Raw genomic sequence first — 12,677 nt, forward strand, 5'->3', positions numbered from 1 at the left:
AGGGAATATATATCGTTACATCATCTGCGTATATGTAAGGGTGAAGGTTATGATTTGATAGACGTTTTGCCAAGGGGATCATCATTAGGTTGAAAATAGTTGGCGAGAGGGGGGATCCCTGCGGTACTCCACATTCAGGTGTCCATGCAGCAGACGTAGTTGAATTTGATGTGACTTGATATGAGCGCAAGGTTAGGAATCCCTTGAACCAGTTTAGGACATTGCCTCCGATGCCGAAATATTCAAGTATGTGTAATAGAATTCCGTGGTCAACCATATCAAAGGCACTTGACGTCAAATTGTAGGAGGAGTATGTTGGTGCCTGTAGCAATCATTTGTTTGAATTTGGTCATTAGGGTAATTAGTACTGTTTCTGTGCTGTGATTTGACCGGAATCCTGATTGGGCATCATGCAGTATTGCGAACTTGTTGAGATAATTTGTGAGTTGTTTGGTTACCATCCCTTCGGTTATTTTGGTTATTAGTGGAATAGATGCTACTGGTCTGTAGTTAGTTATTTTGCTTGCATTTTTCTTTGGGTATTGGGGTGAGTAAAATTTTTCCTTTTTCCTTTGGGAAAAGTCCGTTTTGTAGCATGAAATTCACATGGTTCGTTAGGTCTATTATGAATTGTTGAGGAGCTGATTTCATGAGATTATTTGGGCAGATATCTAGTTTGCAATGGGATTTGGCGAATCTTTTGAGCGTTTTAGAGATGATGTCCTCTGACAGTAGTTCGAATTCGGTCCAGATCCTGTCTGCTGGGTATATTCCGTCTTCTGGGTCTAGACAGTTTAGGAGTGTGGCGTATTCAGTAGGGCTAGTGGGTATTTTAAGTTGTAATTGTATAATTTTTTCCTTGAAGTATTTCGCAAGGTCGTCGACCCCTGGTATATCTTTGCTGTTGTTTGTAACTGGTGTGGTGTCTAGCAATTTATTTACAAGGTAGAAGAGTTTGTGTGTGTCTTTGTAGTTTGGTCCAATTATTGTTTTGTAGTGTAGTCTTTTAGTCTGTTTTATGGTATATTTGTATTTCCTCCGAAGTGATTTCTAGGCATTTAGTGTGTGTTCATCTTTCTTTTTGTTCCATGCGCGTTCTAGCTTTCTGACTTGTGTTTTGAGTTTTTTCAGCTCTTCGGTGAACCATGGATTTGATTTTTTCCTGCGTGATGTTCTGGTTTGGATTGGGGCAATTGTGTCCAATGTTGTTTTGCATATGTCATCCCACTCTTGGAGGAATTGGATGGTGTCTGTATTTGTTGACCATTCATTTTGGTAGACCTGTTGCCAGAATGTTGTGGGGTCTATTTTTCCTCTCGTGGTGTATGTTGTTTGTTCATGTTTGTTGATTGCGGTTTTGTGCATTATTCGCCAGTGGAGGGAGACATATGCTTTATGGTGGTCTGTCCATAGTGTGGGTGTCCATCTTGTGTCTGTAAGTTGGAGAGTTGAGTCTGAGTCGAATTTGTGTGTAATGATGTCTAGTGTGTGTCCCTTAACATGCGTTGATTGAGTATTAGGTGCGTGTAAATCCCAGAGTTTTAAGAATTCTTTGCATTCTTGTGTGCCTATTGAGGTGTCGTCTTCGAGGTGTAGGTTGATATCTCCTATTATGAGGATGTTTGAGACAGAGACACATGTATTCGAGATGAAGTCCATGAGTTGCGTTTGGGAGTCTTTCCATTTTCCTGGTGGTCTGTAGAATAGGATTGCACTGAGGTGTCCTTGTAGGTTCGGATGAGTGATTTTTGTTGAGGCGATTTCGAGTTGTGGTGAGGTGGATTCGCCAGTGGTTGTGATGGTGAACTCGGATTTGTAAATTATGGCTATTCCGCCACCTCTTTTTCCATTTCTTGTCCAGTGGGTGATTTTGTATTCTGGTGGGCATGTCTCTATGATGGCGGGGTCTGTAGGGCTGTGGAACCATGTTTCCGTGATGAATAAAAGGTCTAGATTATCTGTGGTGATCCAGTCTAGTATGTCTACTGAGTTGCTTACTGCTCATCTCGTGTTGATGTATCCTATTCGGATTGAGCGGTATGGTTCTGTAGGGAAGTTAGATGTGTTTATCTTTAATAATTGTCTGTTTTCTCGGCGGTTGAATTTGTCGTTGTGTTGGGTTTTTTTTTCTCTTTCTGTTGGTGGTGTTCGTTTGTGGGGGGTTTTCCTTTAGGTTGGTTGTTGTGTTTTTGGTCTGGTGAGTTGTTATTAGGTTGTACATAGAGTTGGTGAGTTGTGGTTGGGTTGTTGTTGATGCTGGGGGTGGTCCATGCGTGGTAGATTATGGGAATGAGGTAGATTATTATCAATAGCTTGTTAGTGTTCATATTTATAATGCAATGCACTTAGAGACAATTATGATCAGGCATTAGGAGCAATATATTTAGAAACTATTATAAGTGGACGCTAAAAGCAGTGCAAATGAGACATTTAAAAATATAATAATAACTAACAATATGAGCTTTACTTTACACTCAGGCAGAGTAGCAAGCAGATCTAGCGATTAAACAGACATTTAGAGTCTTTTGCATTGTGATCTATGTCCTCAGGCAGATCGAGCTAGTTCTTGTTTTGCTGCAGCACTAATTAGTACAGCATGAGCGTGTAATGGGCATATAGTGATAATTAGATCAGGCAGAACAAGGATGTTAGACGGCATATAGACAAGGACAAATACATTGCATTGCAAGTGTGCTCTGGGTCGCTGAAGTAGTGCCCCATAAATAAAGCAGTGTCCTATAATTAGAGAGCAGAGCAGCGATAATTAGGTCAAAGATTAGATGCAGCAGAGCGCAAGTAGCTCGACAGCAACAAAACTCCCCGGGCACTTATCTCGAGTTCTCCCGTATTGGAATGCCGCGCCTGGGCGGTCCTCCGGCAGTTCCCGTCTGCTTCGGGCCTGCGATCCCGTGTGTGGCCGACCATGCAACACTCCCTCCACTTCGGGTCGATTCGGTGTCTCCTCACGTCGCGCCCCTTCCAGGCGCGCGCGACCTCCAAGGGCCCTCTTCAGCACTCCAACGCGGATCCGGTGGTCAGACTCGCAGCGGTCTCCCGCAAAGGTCATTAGCTGGCAAGGTCGGCCAATCCCGGTACGGCTAGGTCTCGCCCGATCGGGGCCCGCCGTATCCGTAGGTGGGCCGATGGCTGCGGCTCTCCCTAGATTGCTCGGCTAGAGCCTCAGCAAGATTCTCCCGGTCCGCCGGTTCCTTGACAGTCGGGTTCAGCGCTTCGGCTCGAACCAGGGTGGCTAGACCCGCATAGGCCACTCACGAAGGTGTTCGGATGGCGAAATTGGCCGATCCCTGCACGGCCTGGCCTTGTCTAGTCGGGACCTGCCGCAACCACGAGGCAGGCCGACGGCCGCGGCTCGTCCCAGATCGCCCGCTCGGGCTAGAGCCCAACGATCCTCCCGGTCCGTCGGTGTTTTTCCAGTCGGCTCCCCTCTAACTCCGGTCCGCTACGATTCAATCCTGGGGGGTCCTGGATGTCTCAGGCCGGCTCTCCTATTCGGGCTCTCGGAGCTCGCTCGTTCCAGGGCTCCTTACCTGTCACCCATCTTATGTCATAACCTTTGTAAACTCCTTGCAGTGGTTTATATTGGTTTGGGAACAAGTATTGCTGTCTGTATCAATGCTGTCTTGAAGTCCACAGAGCTGCTGTGGAACTTTTTATGCTTATTTCAGAATTTTGTTCTTGAAAGGCATAAACAAATTTAACATAGTGATATTGTCATTAAATATTATTTATTAGGATTTATTTACCAAATTGTACTTGAGAAATTGTGCTGTACACGTACCTTTATTTTTCATGGGAATTGAAGGGAAGGGATTGGGTTTAGCTTTTGCCTCTTTTCAGTTGTAGGTTAATGTGAGTTACATTCAGATACGGCAGAGGAATTTGTCAATGCAGAAGGTACCAACAGTGAAAGCCCTGCATCTCTGCTTATTTGCCAGCAAAAGCAGAAACATCTATTAGCATTATTTGACCTCTAGTGAATAAAGCCAAATGGGGTAAATTTATAAAGCATCTTTTTCACCTTTAAAATGTCTATTTTAGAATTGCATGGGTGGATACTTGGATCTCTCTCTCTCTCTCTCTCTGGTTTTGTAAGCCACATTAAGCCTGCATGTTTGTGGGGATAATGTGGGGTATAAATACATTGATAAATAAATATATGCTGACAAGAACACAAATACATTATGTGGTACATACATAGGTATTCCTGAGGGTGACGTTTGGGTGTAACTGGGGCATTGTTACATGTGTATTTTGTGCATGTATTTGTATATTTTAATAGCATAGAAACACATAATTGCACTTGTTCAAGGAAGTATAAAGTGTGCAAGAACATTTATGCACTAGTGGGGATAGGCTCATAAACTCTGATAGTGTATTTCTGGACTTTTTTTCAGGTGCTCCCATTATAATCTCCCCCCCCCCCCCCCACACACCATATATATATGTATGAACCCTTAAAGGGTAATTTTGCAACAGCTCATCTAACACCTGTTGCCAGTATGCATATACGCTACACCAGATTTCCAAGGAAAACTATGAGCATATTTTCATGTACATTGAAGTTCAAACTCTGTTTCCAGTAGCACCACTCTTTACTGTGGGTGAAAGTATGTGTGAAATAGCATTAGGTGACATTTCTATAGCAGGACAGCACCCTATTAGGTATCCCAGTACTGCATGGGGAGCACCTATTCTATAACAGTATCTGGGTGCCCAGATTTCATTGTAGAATACTGACGTAAACTTCATTCCTTAGCATCAGCAGCAGATGAATTCAGGAACTGGTGGGTTGTATCTGCCTAACAGGAGGTGGAGATAGAGAACACTGAAAACAGTGACATTGGATGCCCAGCTCCTAATCTCCTCAGTATATCTCTATCTCCAGCAGGTGGTGGACGGATTCTTACCAGCTCCTGGATTATTGGGGTACTCCTGGGCCTTTTGGCCAGTTGAGTGTGGGGGCATCTGGCTGATGGTGCCAGCCTTGAGGACATACTTGTGTCGCAGGGCCCCCTTACTCTCTGTTTCCTCCCTATCTTTGCTGCTCTAAAAAAAAAAAAAAAAAAAAGAGAGTATTCCTCTACTCACAACTTTTAGAGCTGCCAGCCTAAGATAAAAAGAGAGTGAAACACAAGGTTGTTTTTTTTTTCCAGGCTCTGTGCAGTCGGTTCCTTTGTTTTGTTTTCTGTTGGTTATCTGACTGTGGGGAGGATGGGAGCGCCTTTTGGGCTCCCTAGGAAAGTGCACGCTGTTTGCCTGCCTTCCAGCGCCAGTGAGTACTTTGTGCGCCCGTTTCTGTGGTTGGGGCAGCGGGACCGACAAACGTGATTTCGGTCGCGATGGCAACGGAGGCGGTGAAAAGATGTTCCCGCTGTGGCTCTCGCCACTCTGCAGCGGGAGTCTGTGTGTCGTGCTGTTCAGAGGCAGTGGCGGAATCTGTTGAAGCACTAGGGGAATCTTCCCGCGCTTTGGACCATGCGGTTCGCGGGTCTGTAGCGGTGGCAGACGCGCCTTTGGAACCCACGCTTTTCTATTCCCCTGCCTCTCCCCGCCTTTCCGGTTCGGTGGGCTCAGGGAGCAACAGTGCTGGGGTAGCTTCTGGTCCTCTTTTTGGTGCAGTTCGACCTTCTGGGATGGAGACTGATTTCTCTCCTGATTTTATTCTTTTGCTGCACCAGGCCAGGCCTTTTTATTAAAGACTAGTAAAAAAGGCCCGTTTCTGACACAAATGAAACGGGCGTTAGCAAGGTTTTCCTCGGAGTGTGTATGTTTGGGAGAGTGTATGTGAGAGTGACTGTTTGAGAGTCAGAGTGAAAGTGTGAGTCCAATCCATGCTCCTCTGTCACCTGGCCCCTCCATTTTTCCCTATCCAGCATTTCCCCTCTCTGCCTGAGGCCTGCCCTGCAATCCATATCCATCCATGCCCATCTGTCACCTCCATTCATCCCTATCCAGCAATTCCCCTCTCCCCGAGTCCTGCCCTTCCAATCCATGCCCATCCATGCTCATCTGTCACCTGGCCCCTCCATTTTTCCCTATCCAGCATTTCCCCTCTCTGCCTGAGGCCTGCCCTGCAATCCATATCCATCCATGCCCATCTGTCCCCTCCATTCATCCCTATCCAGCAATTCCCCTCTCCCTGAGTCCTGCCCTTCCAATCCATGCCCATCCATGCTCATGTGTCACCTGGCCCCTCCATTTTTCCCTATCCAGCATTTCCCCTCTCTGCCTGAGGCCTGCCCTGCAATCCATATCCATCCATGCCCATCTGTCCCCTCCATTCATCCCTATCCAGCAATTCCCCTCTCCCTGAGTCCTGCCCTTCCAATCCATGCCCATCCATGCTCATCTGTCACCTGGCCCCTCCATTTTTCCCTATCCAGCATTTCCCCTCTCTGCCTGAGGCCTGCCCTGCAATCCATATCCATCCATGCCCATCTGTCCCCTCCATTCATCCCTATCCAGCAATTCCCCTCTCCCTGAGTCCTGCCCTTCCAATCCATGCCCATCCATGCTCATCTGTCTCCTGGCCCCTCCATTTTTCCCTATCCAGCATTTCCCCTCTCTGCCTGAGGCCTGCCCTCCCAATCCATGGCCATCCATGCTCCTCTGTCCCCTGCCGCCTCCATTCATCCTTTTGCAGCAAGTCCCCTCTCTCCCTTCCATGACCTCCCCCCTCGCATCCATGCTCCTCTCTCTCCCATGTGCCAGCCTGGGCCGGCCTCTTCCTCCCCCCCCCCCCCCTCTCGCATCCATGCTGTGGTTGGCCACCCTCTTCTCTCCCCCCCAACATGCGTTTTTTTTTTCTTCCACCCCCTCCCGCGAACCTGTCGATCCCCCCCCCCCCCCCCGCCGGAACGCCGAAAACTGCCGCCGCCGTTGTTGTACTACCTTCCCTTCCCGTAGGTTGTTGAATCATCTTAGAAAGTTTAACTCCGTGCGTCTGACGTCAGACGCACGGAGTTAAACTTTCTAAGATGATTCAACAACCTACGGGAAGGGAAGGTAGTACAACAACGGCGGCGGCAGTTTTCGGCGTTCCGGCGGGGGGGGGGGGGGGATCGACAGGTTCGCGGGGGGGGGTGGGTTTCGAGGGGGCCATAGCGCGGGGGGGGGGGGGGGTGACAGCTGATTCCGAGGCAGTAGGAGGAGTAGGGAAACACGCTGCGCGTGTTTCCCTACTCCTCCCCTTGCCTTGCAATCAGCTGTTTTGACGTCAGTGACGTCAGTGCGTGTCTGCCTCACAGACCACCTCCAGCCAAGGAGTCACGGTCCCAAGCACAGAACGTTGGAGGTGAGAATTATTATTTAGGAAGGGAATGCCTGTGGGGCCTTCTCCCTTTCCTGTGGCCTTTATGGAACCCAGGGAGACCCTTCCTTCTCTAGGGGATTGTGCTCTTAACTTGGGCACAGAAGACTTAGCTGCTAAGCGCAGACGTGTCTCTTCTTTGCCTGGGGGGGGGGGGGGGGAAGTCTATTGGGCTTATTTCTTCCCCTTCCTCGGTGGTCCTGGGGTCTGGAGATTCTGTTAGACCCTCTCAGCTTGAAGATTTGGAGGAGGGGGAGCCTCTGCTGGGAAAGCAGGATGATCCTACTGCAGTTTGGATCTTTCATCGTGAAGAGCTGCCTTCCCTCATCTCCCAGGCGTTAGTGGTGCTAAATATTTCGGATCCTGAGGACGTCTGTTAACCCGAAGATGGCGAGCGCAAGGAAACTTCCTACAGCTTTCCCCATGCATGAGTCTATTCAGGAACTTATTTCAGCTCAGTGAACTGACCCTGAGAGTTCCTTAAAAGTGACGAGGGCCATGACACGGCTCTATCCGGTGGCTTCGGCTACCTTGGAGGTTTTTTCTTTGGCTAAGGTGGATGCTTTGGTGAAGGCAGTCACTAAGAAGACCACCCTCCCGGTTGAAGGGGGGGTCGCCCTTAAAGACATGTAAGACAGACGTCTTGAAGCCTCTCTTAAGCATTCCTTTGAGGTGGCCGCGTTGTCCTTGCAGGCTTCTATTTGTACTTCTTATGTGGCCAGAGCTTGCCTTTCCTGGTTTCAGCAAAGCTTAGAGCAAGATCAGGTTTCAGGAGTCAGCTTCGGGGGCCTTTACTAGTACTGCTATGGAGTCGGCTCTCGCCTATGTAGCGGATGCTCTCTATGATCTGGTCAGGGCTTCAGCTAAGCAGATGGCTTTGGCGGTTTCTGCTTGGCGTTAGCTTTGGTTGTGCCATTTGGCTGCTGATATGGCTTCTAAACAGCGTCTCACAAGGCTTCCCTTTCGTGAGAAGTTGCTTTTCGGAGAGGATCTGGAAAAGATAGTTAAGGATTTGGGAGATTCTAAGTCTCAGCGTCTTCCTGAGGACAGGCCTAGGCCTGGTCCTAAGTCTGGTTCTGCTAGACCTTGCTTTCACCAGGTTCGCCATTATTGGCCTGGTCGTAATTCTGCCTTTCAGTGTGCCAAATTCCAGCAGAAGACTTCCTTTCAGAACGACAGGAGATTGGCGGGAGCTTCGAACAGGGCTCAGCCGTCCAGTTGGCCTGCACAATGATGGGGCACAGGTTCATGCCTCGGTTGTTACCATAGGGGGTTGGTTATTCCACTATTTCAGGGTGTGGACCACCATAACATCAGACCAGTGTGTTCTGGATCTTATAAGAGACGGTTAGAGTTTGCCTTGCCCGTCGAAGACAGATTTTTGGAGTCTCACTGTGCCACCGCTTCAAGGGAGCAGGCCGTTCTGGCTACTCTACAAATGCTCGTAGATCTAGGGGCGGTGATCCTGGTTCCTCAGCCCGAAAGGTACACCGGTCATTATTCAATCTTCTTTGTTGTTCCTCACAAAGGGGGCGCTTTCAAGCCTATTCTAGACCTCAGGAAAGTGAACGATTGTCTCCAGGTTCGCCACTTCCGCATGGAGACCGTACGATTGGTGATCGCCTCTGTTCAGTCAGGGGAGTTTCTCACAGCCTTGGATCTGAAAGAGGCCTATTTGCACATTCCTATTTGGCCTCCTCACCAACGGTATCTTCCCTTCGCCGTTTTGGGTCATCACTTTCAGTTCTGTGCTCTTCCTTTTGGCCTGGCCACTGCGCCTTGTACCTTTTCCAAGGTAATGGTGCTGGTAGCTGCCTCCCTTCAGAAAGAGGTCATCAAAATTCATCCGTATCTCGATGATTGGCTGATTCGAGCAGATTCAGTTCAGGAAAGTTTGACGGCTACTTCTCGAGTCCTGCAGTCCCTCGACTGGGTGATCAATTTTCCCAAGAGCTGTTTAGTTCCATCTCAGACATTGGAGTATCTGGGAGTGCTGTTCGATACCGCCTTGGGACGGGTTTTCTTACCAGAGAGCAAAAGAATCAAGCTTTGTTCCCAGGTTCGCAGCCTTGAGCTTGGGATTACATCCAGGTCCTGGGATCGATGACGGCCACTCTGGAAGTGGTTCCTTGGGCAAGGGCTCACATGCGCCTCCTTCAACATGCCTTGCTAAGCCACTGGTCTCCGGTGTCCTAAGACTATCTTTGTCGCTTGGCGTGGCTTCCGAGAACGAGAGACAGCATGGCGTGGTGGCTGTGTGCCGGCAACCTTCGGAAGGGGATGCATTTGGCGTCTCCTCCCTGGGTGATTGTGGTAACGGATACCAGTCTCTGAGGCTGGAGAGCCCATTGTCTTCACCAGGTGGATCAGGGAGCGTGGTCTCAAGTGGAGGCAAAGTGGTCCATCAACTGCTTGGAGTTGAGAGCAATTGGTCTGGCTCTCAGGAGGTTTCAAGATCTTCTGGAAGGTCAAGCGGTTTGAGTCCTGTCAGACAACATTTCGGCTGTGGCTTTATCAACCACCAGGGGCGCACTCAGAGCATAGCCTTGGTGTCTGAGGCGACCAACCTTCTTCAATGAGCAGGGAGTTGTCTTCTGTGTCTCTCTGCAACTCACATTGCGGGTCAGAGCAACATGCAAGCTGATTTTCTCAGCCGCCACCTCTTGGATCCGGTGGAGTGGAAGCTAGCAACAGAGGCCTTCAACCTAATCTGTCAGCAGTGGGGCACTCCGGTGGTGGATCTGATGGCAAAAAAACTAAATGCAAAAGTGTGATGGTTCGTCAGCAGACGAAGGGAGCCAGATTCGGCAGGACTAGACGCTCTGTTGCAACCTTGGCCAATAGTCGATCTTCTCTATGTCTTCCCTCCTTGGTCGGCTGCTGCATCACATAAGGCTTCATCGGGGTCTAGTGGTTCTGGTAGCTCCAGATTGGCCTCGTCGGCCATGGTATGCGGATCTGGTTCATCTGCTCGTCGAGTCCCAGCTGCAGCTTCCGTTTTTTCCAGGGCTTCTTCATCAGGGCCCAATTCAGATGGAGAATGTCTCCTGCTTTGGTCTTATGGCTTGGCTCTTGAGAGGGCGAAATTGAGGAAGAAAGGTTATGAGGACTGTGATTGCCACTTTGCTTCAGGCTCGGAAACGTTTCACGACTACGGCTTATGCCAGAGTGTGGTGCACGTTTGAATCGTGGTGTTCCGACTGGGCTTGGTCCCCTTTTAAGACGTTTGTTTCTCAGATTTTGGCTTTCTTGCAGGATGGTCTCCAAAAGGGTTTGTCTTATAACTCCCTGTGGATGCAGGTTGCAGCTCTGGCCTGTTTCTGAGGGCGTCTAGCTTGTGTTTCTCTCGCAGCCCATTCGGACATAGTTTGTTTTTTGAAAGGTTCTTTTCACCTCCGTCCTACTATTCGGCGTTCGTGTCCGTCTTAGAAGTTGACTTTGGTCCTTAGTGAGCTGCAGGGGCCTCCTTTTGAGCCATTGCGTTCTGTTTCTCATGAAGATCTCACCTTGAAAACGGTGTTTATGGTGGCCATTTCCTCAGCGTGTAGGGTTTCGGAATTGCAGGCCCTGTCTTGTCGGGAACCCTTCCTGCAGTTCTCGGAATCGGGTGTTACATTGAGAACGGTTTTATCCTTTTTGCCTAAGGTGTTGTCGGCCTTCCATTTAAATCAGCCTCTTTTTCTTCCTTCTGAACGAATGGCGGATTTTCCAGAGAACTTTGCTCGGTTGCATCTCTTAGATGTTTGACGGGCTCAGCTTCAGTTTCTGCAGGTGACTAATGACTTAGGGTGTTCGGATCATCTGTTTGTTCTTTATTCTGGTCCGAGACATGGTTTTTCAGCTTCCAGGGGGACAATTTCTCATTGGCTTAAAGAAACTATTTCTTCTGCATATCTGCTGAAGGGAGCCATTCCTCCAGAAGGTTTGTGAGCCAATTCAACTCGGGCGTAGGTGGCTTCTTGGGCGGAAACTGCAGTGCTTTCCTTGGATGACATATGTCGGGCAGCTACTTGGACTTCTCGCCGTTCGTTTGTTAAGCATTATAGGTTTGACGTGGAGATGAGGAAGGATGCTTGTTTTGGCATGGCTGTGCTCTCTCGGGGAGCGGCGGTTTCCCACCCTATTTAGGGATTGCTTTGGTACATCCCACCAGTTCCTGGATTCATCTGCTGCTGATGCTAAGGAAGGTAAAATTAGGTCTTACCTGATCATTTTCTTTCCTTTAGTAGCAGCAGATGAATCCAGGATCCTTCCCTATTTCCAGATACCTCACCTTGATTGCTGACAGTTGTAGACAGTTCGGTAAACTGAGAAGATGAATTTTGAGAGAAAACGGTGTATTCCGGTTTGCAGTTCGACTCCTTTGTGTTTTTGAGTCATGGATATTCCAGTTTCAGATTTTATATTTGGCTGTTGCCGTGTCGTCGTGAGGAAAGTGTTATTTGCTTTCTCCTTCCTTCGCTTTGGGATACAATCTATACTGAGGAGATTAGGAGCTGGGCGTCCAATGTCACTGTTTTCAGTGTTCTCTATCTCCACCTGCTGGTAGGTGGATACAACCCACCAGTTCCTGGATTCATCTGCTGCTACTAAAAGAAAGAAAATTATCAGGTAAGACCTAATTTTACCTTAGTACACCTAAGGTTAGGTGCGCCCACTTACACTAGGTCAGTAGCAGGTATAAATAGGCATACCTATGTGCAACATGACTTATATTCTGTAGTTTACACATATAAGTGGAAGACATGCCTATAATCCTGCTTGTGCTCACTTGTACATTCCCTGTACAGATATACAGTAAAGCACTTAGCGCTCCTTTATAGAATAGCACATAGTGCACTTATGTGCACAAGTGATGCCTTTCTGTGCATTTATGTGTGTAGTTATAAAATTGTCTGTCACATGCATACTTTCTACACATGTTTAATACATACTACTTCAAGGCATAAATCAGAATGTTATGCCAGGCTGTGGATTCGGAGTACTGGAATCTGAGTTGGAAGCAATTTTGGTGGAATCGGAGTCAGAAAAAAATGTACAGAGTTCAACTCCAGCTTCAAAATAAAAACTTACATTATAATATATAGTAAATGTATCACTTTATACTTTATTTTTTTCTTGGGTCTAAAGTACTAGTTTAGATTTAGAACAAAACATTTAAAGCCTAATATCAGTAGGAGTCAGAATTGGAGTTGAAGGTGACGAGTAGAAAAATAGAGGAGTCTGAATCAAAGGTTTGGTGTACCAACTTCACAGCCCAGATTTTATGTGTATAAGGACTATTAACATTACTCCGTATTGGTTACACAAATAGGCTAATTTAGGCTCTTCCTGATAACTTAATGAA

At 47.9% G+C, this 12,677-nt stretch overlaps 1 protein-coding gene across 1 annotated transcript in view; it reads left to right on the top strand.

Moving 5' to 3' along the window:
* HERC1 (HECT and RLD domain containing E3 ubiquitin protein ligase family member 1) overlaps positions 1-12,677 on the top strand; it is a 736,289-nt gene that overhangs the window by 315,392 nt on the left and 408,220 nt on the right. The gene's annotated exons all lie outside the window — the stretch shown is intronic.

The sequence above is a fragment of the Microcaecilia unicolor genome, chromosome 1 (genome assembly GCF_901765095.1).
Source record: "Microcaecilia unicolor chromosome 1, aMicUni1.1, whole genome shotgun sequence".
Classification (NCBI taxonomy): Eukaryota; Metazoa; Chordata; class Amphibia; order Gymnophiona; family Siphonopidae; genus Microcaecilia; species Microcaecilia unicolor.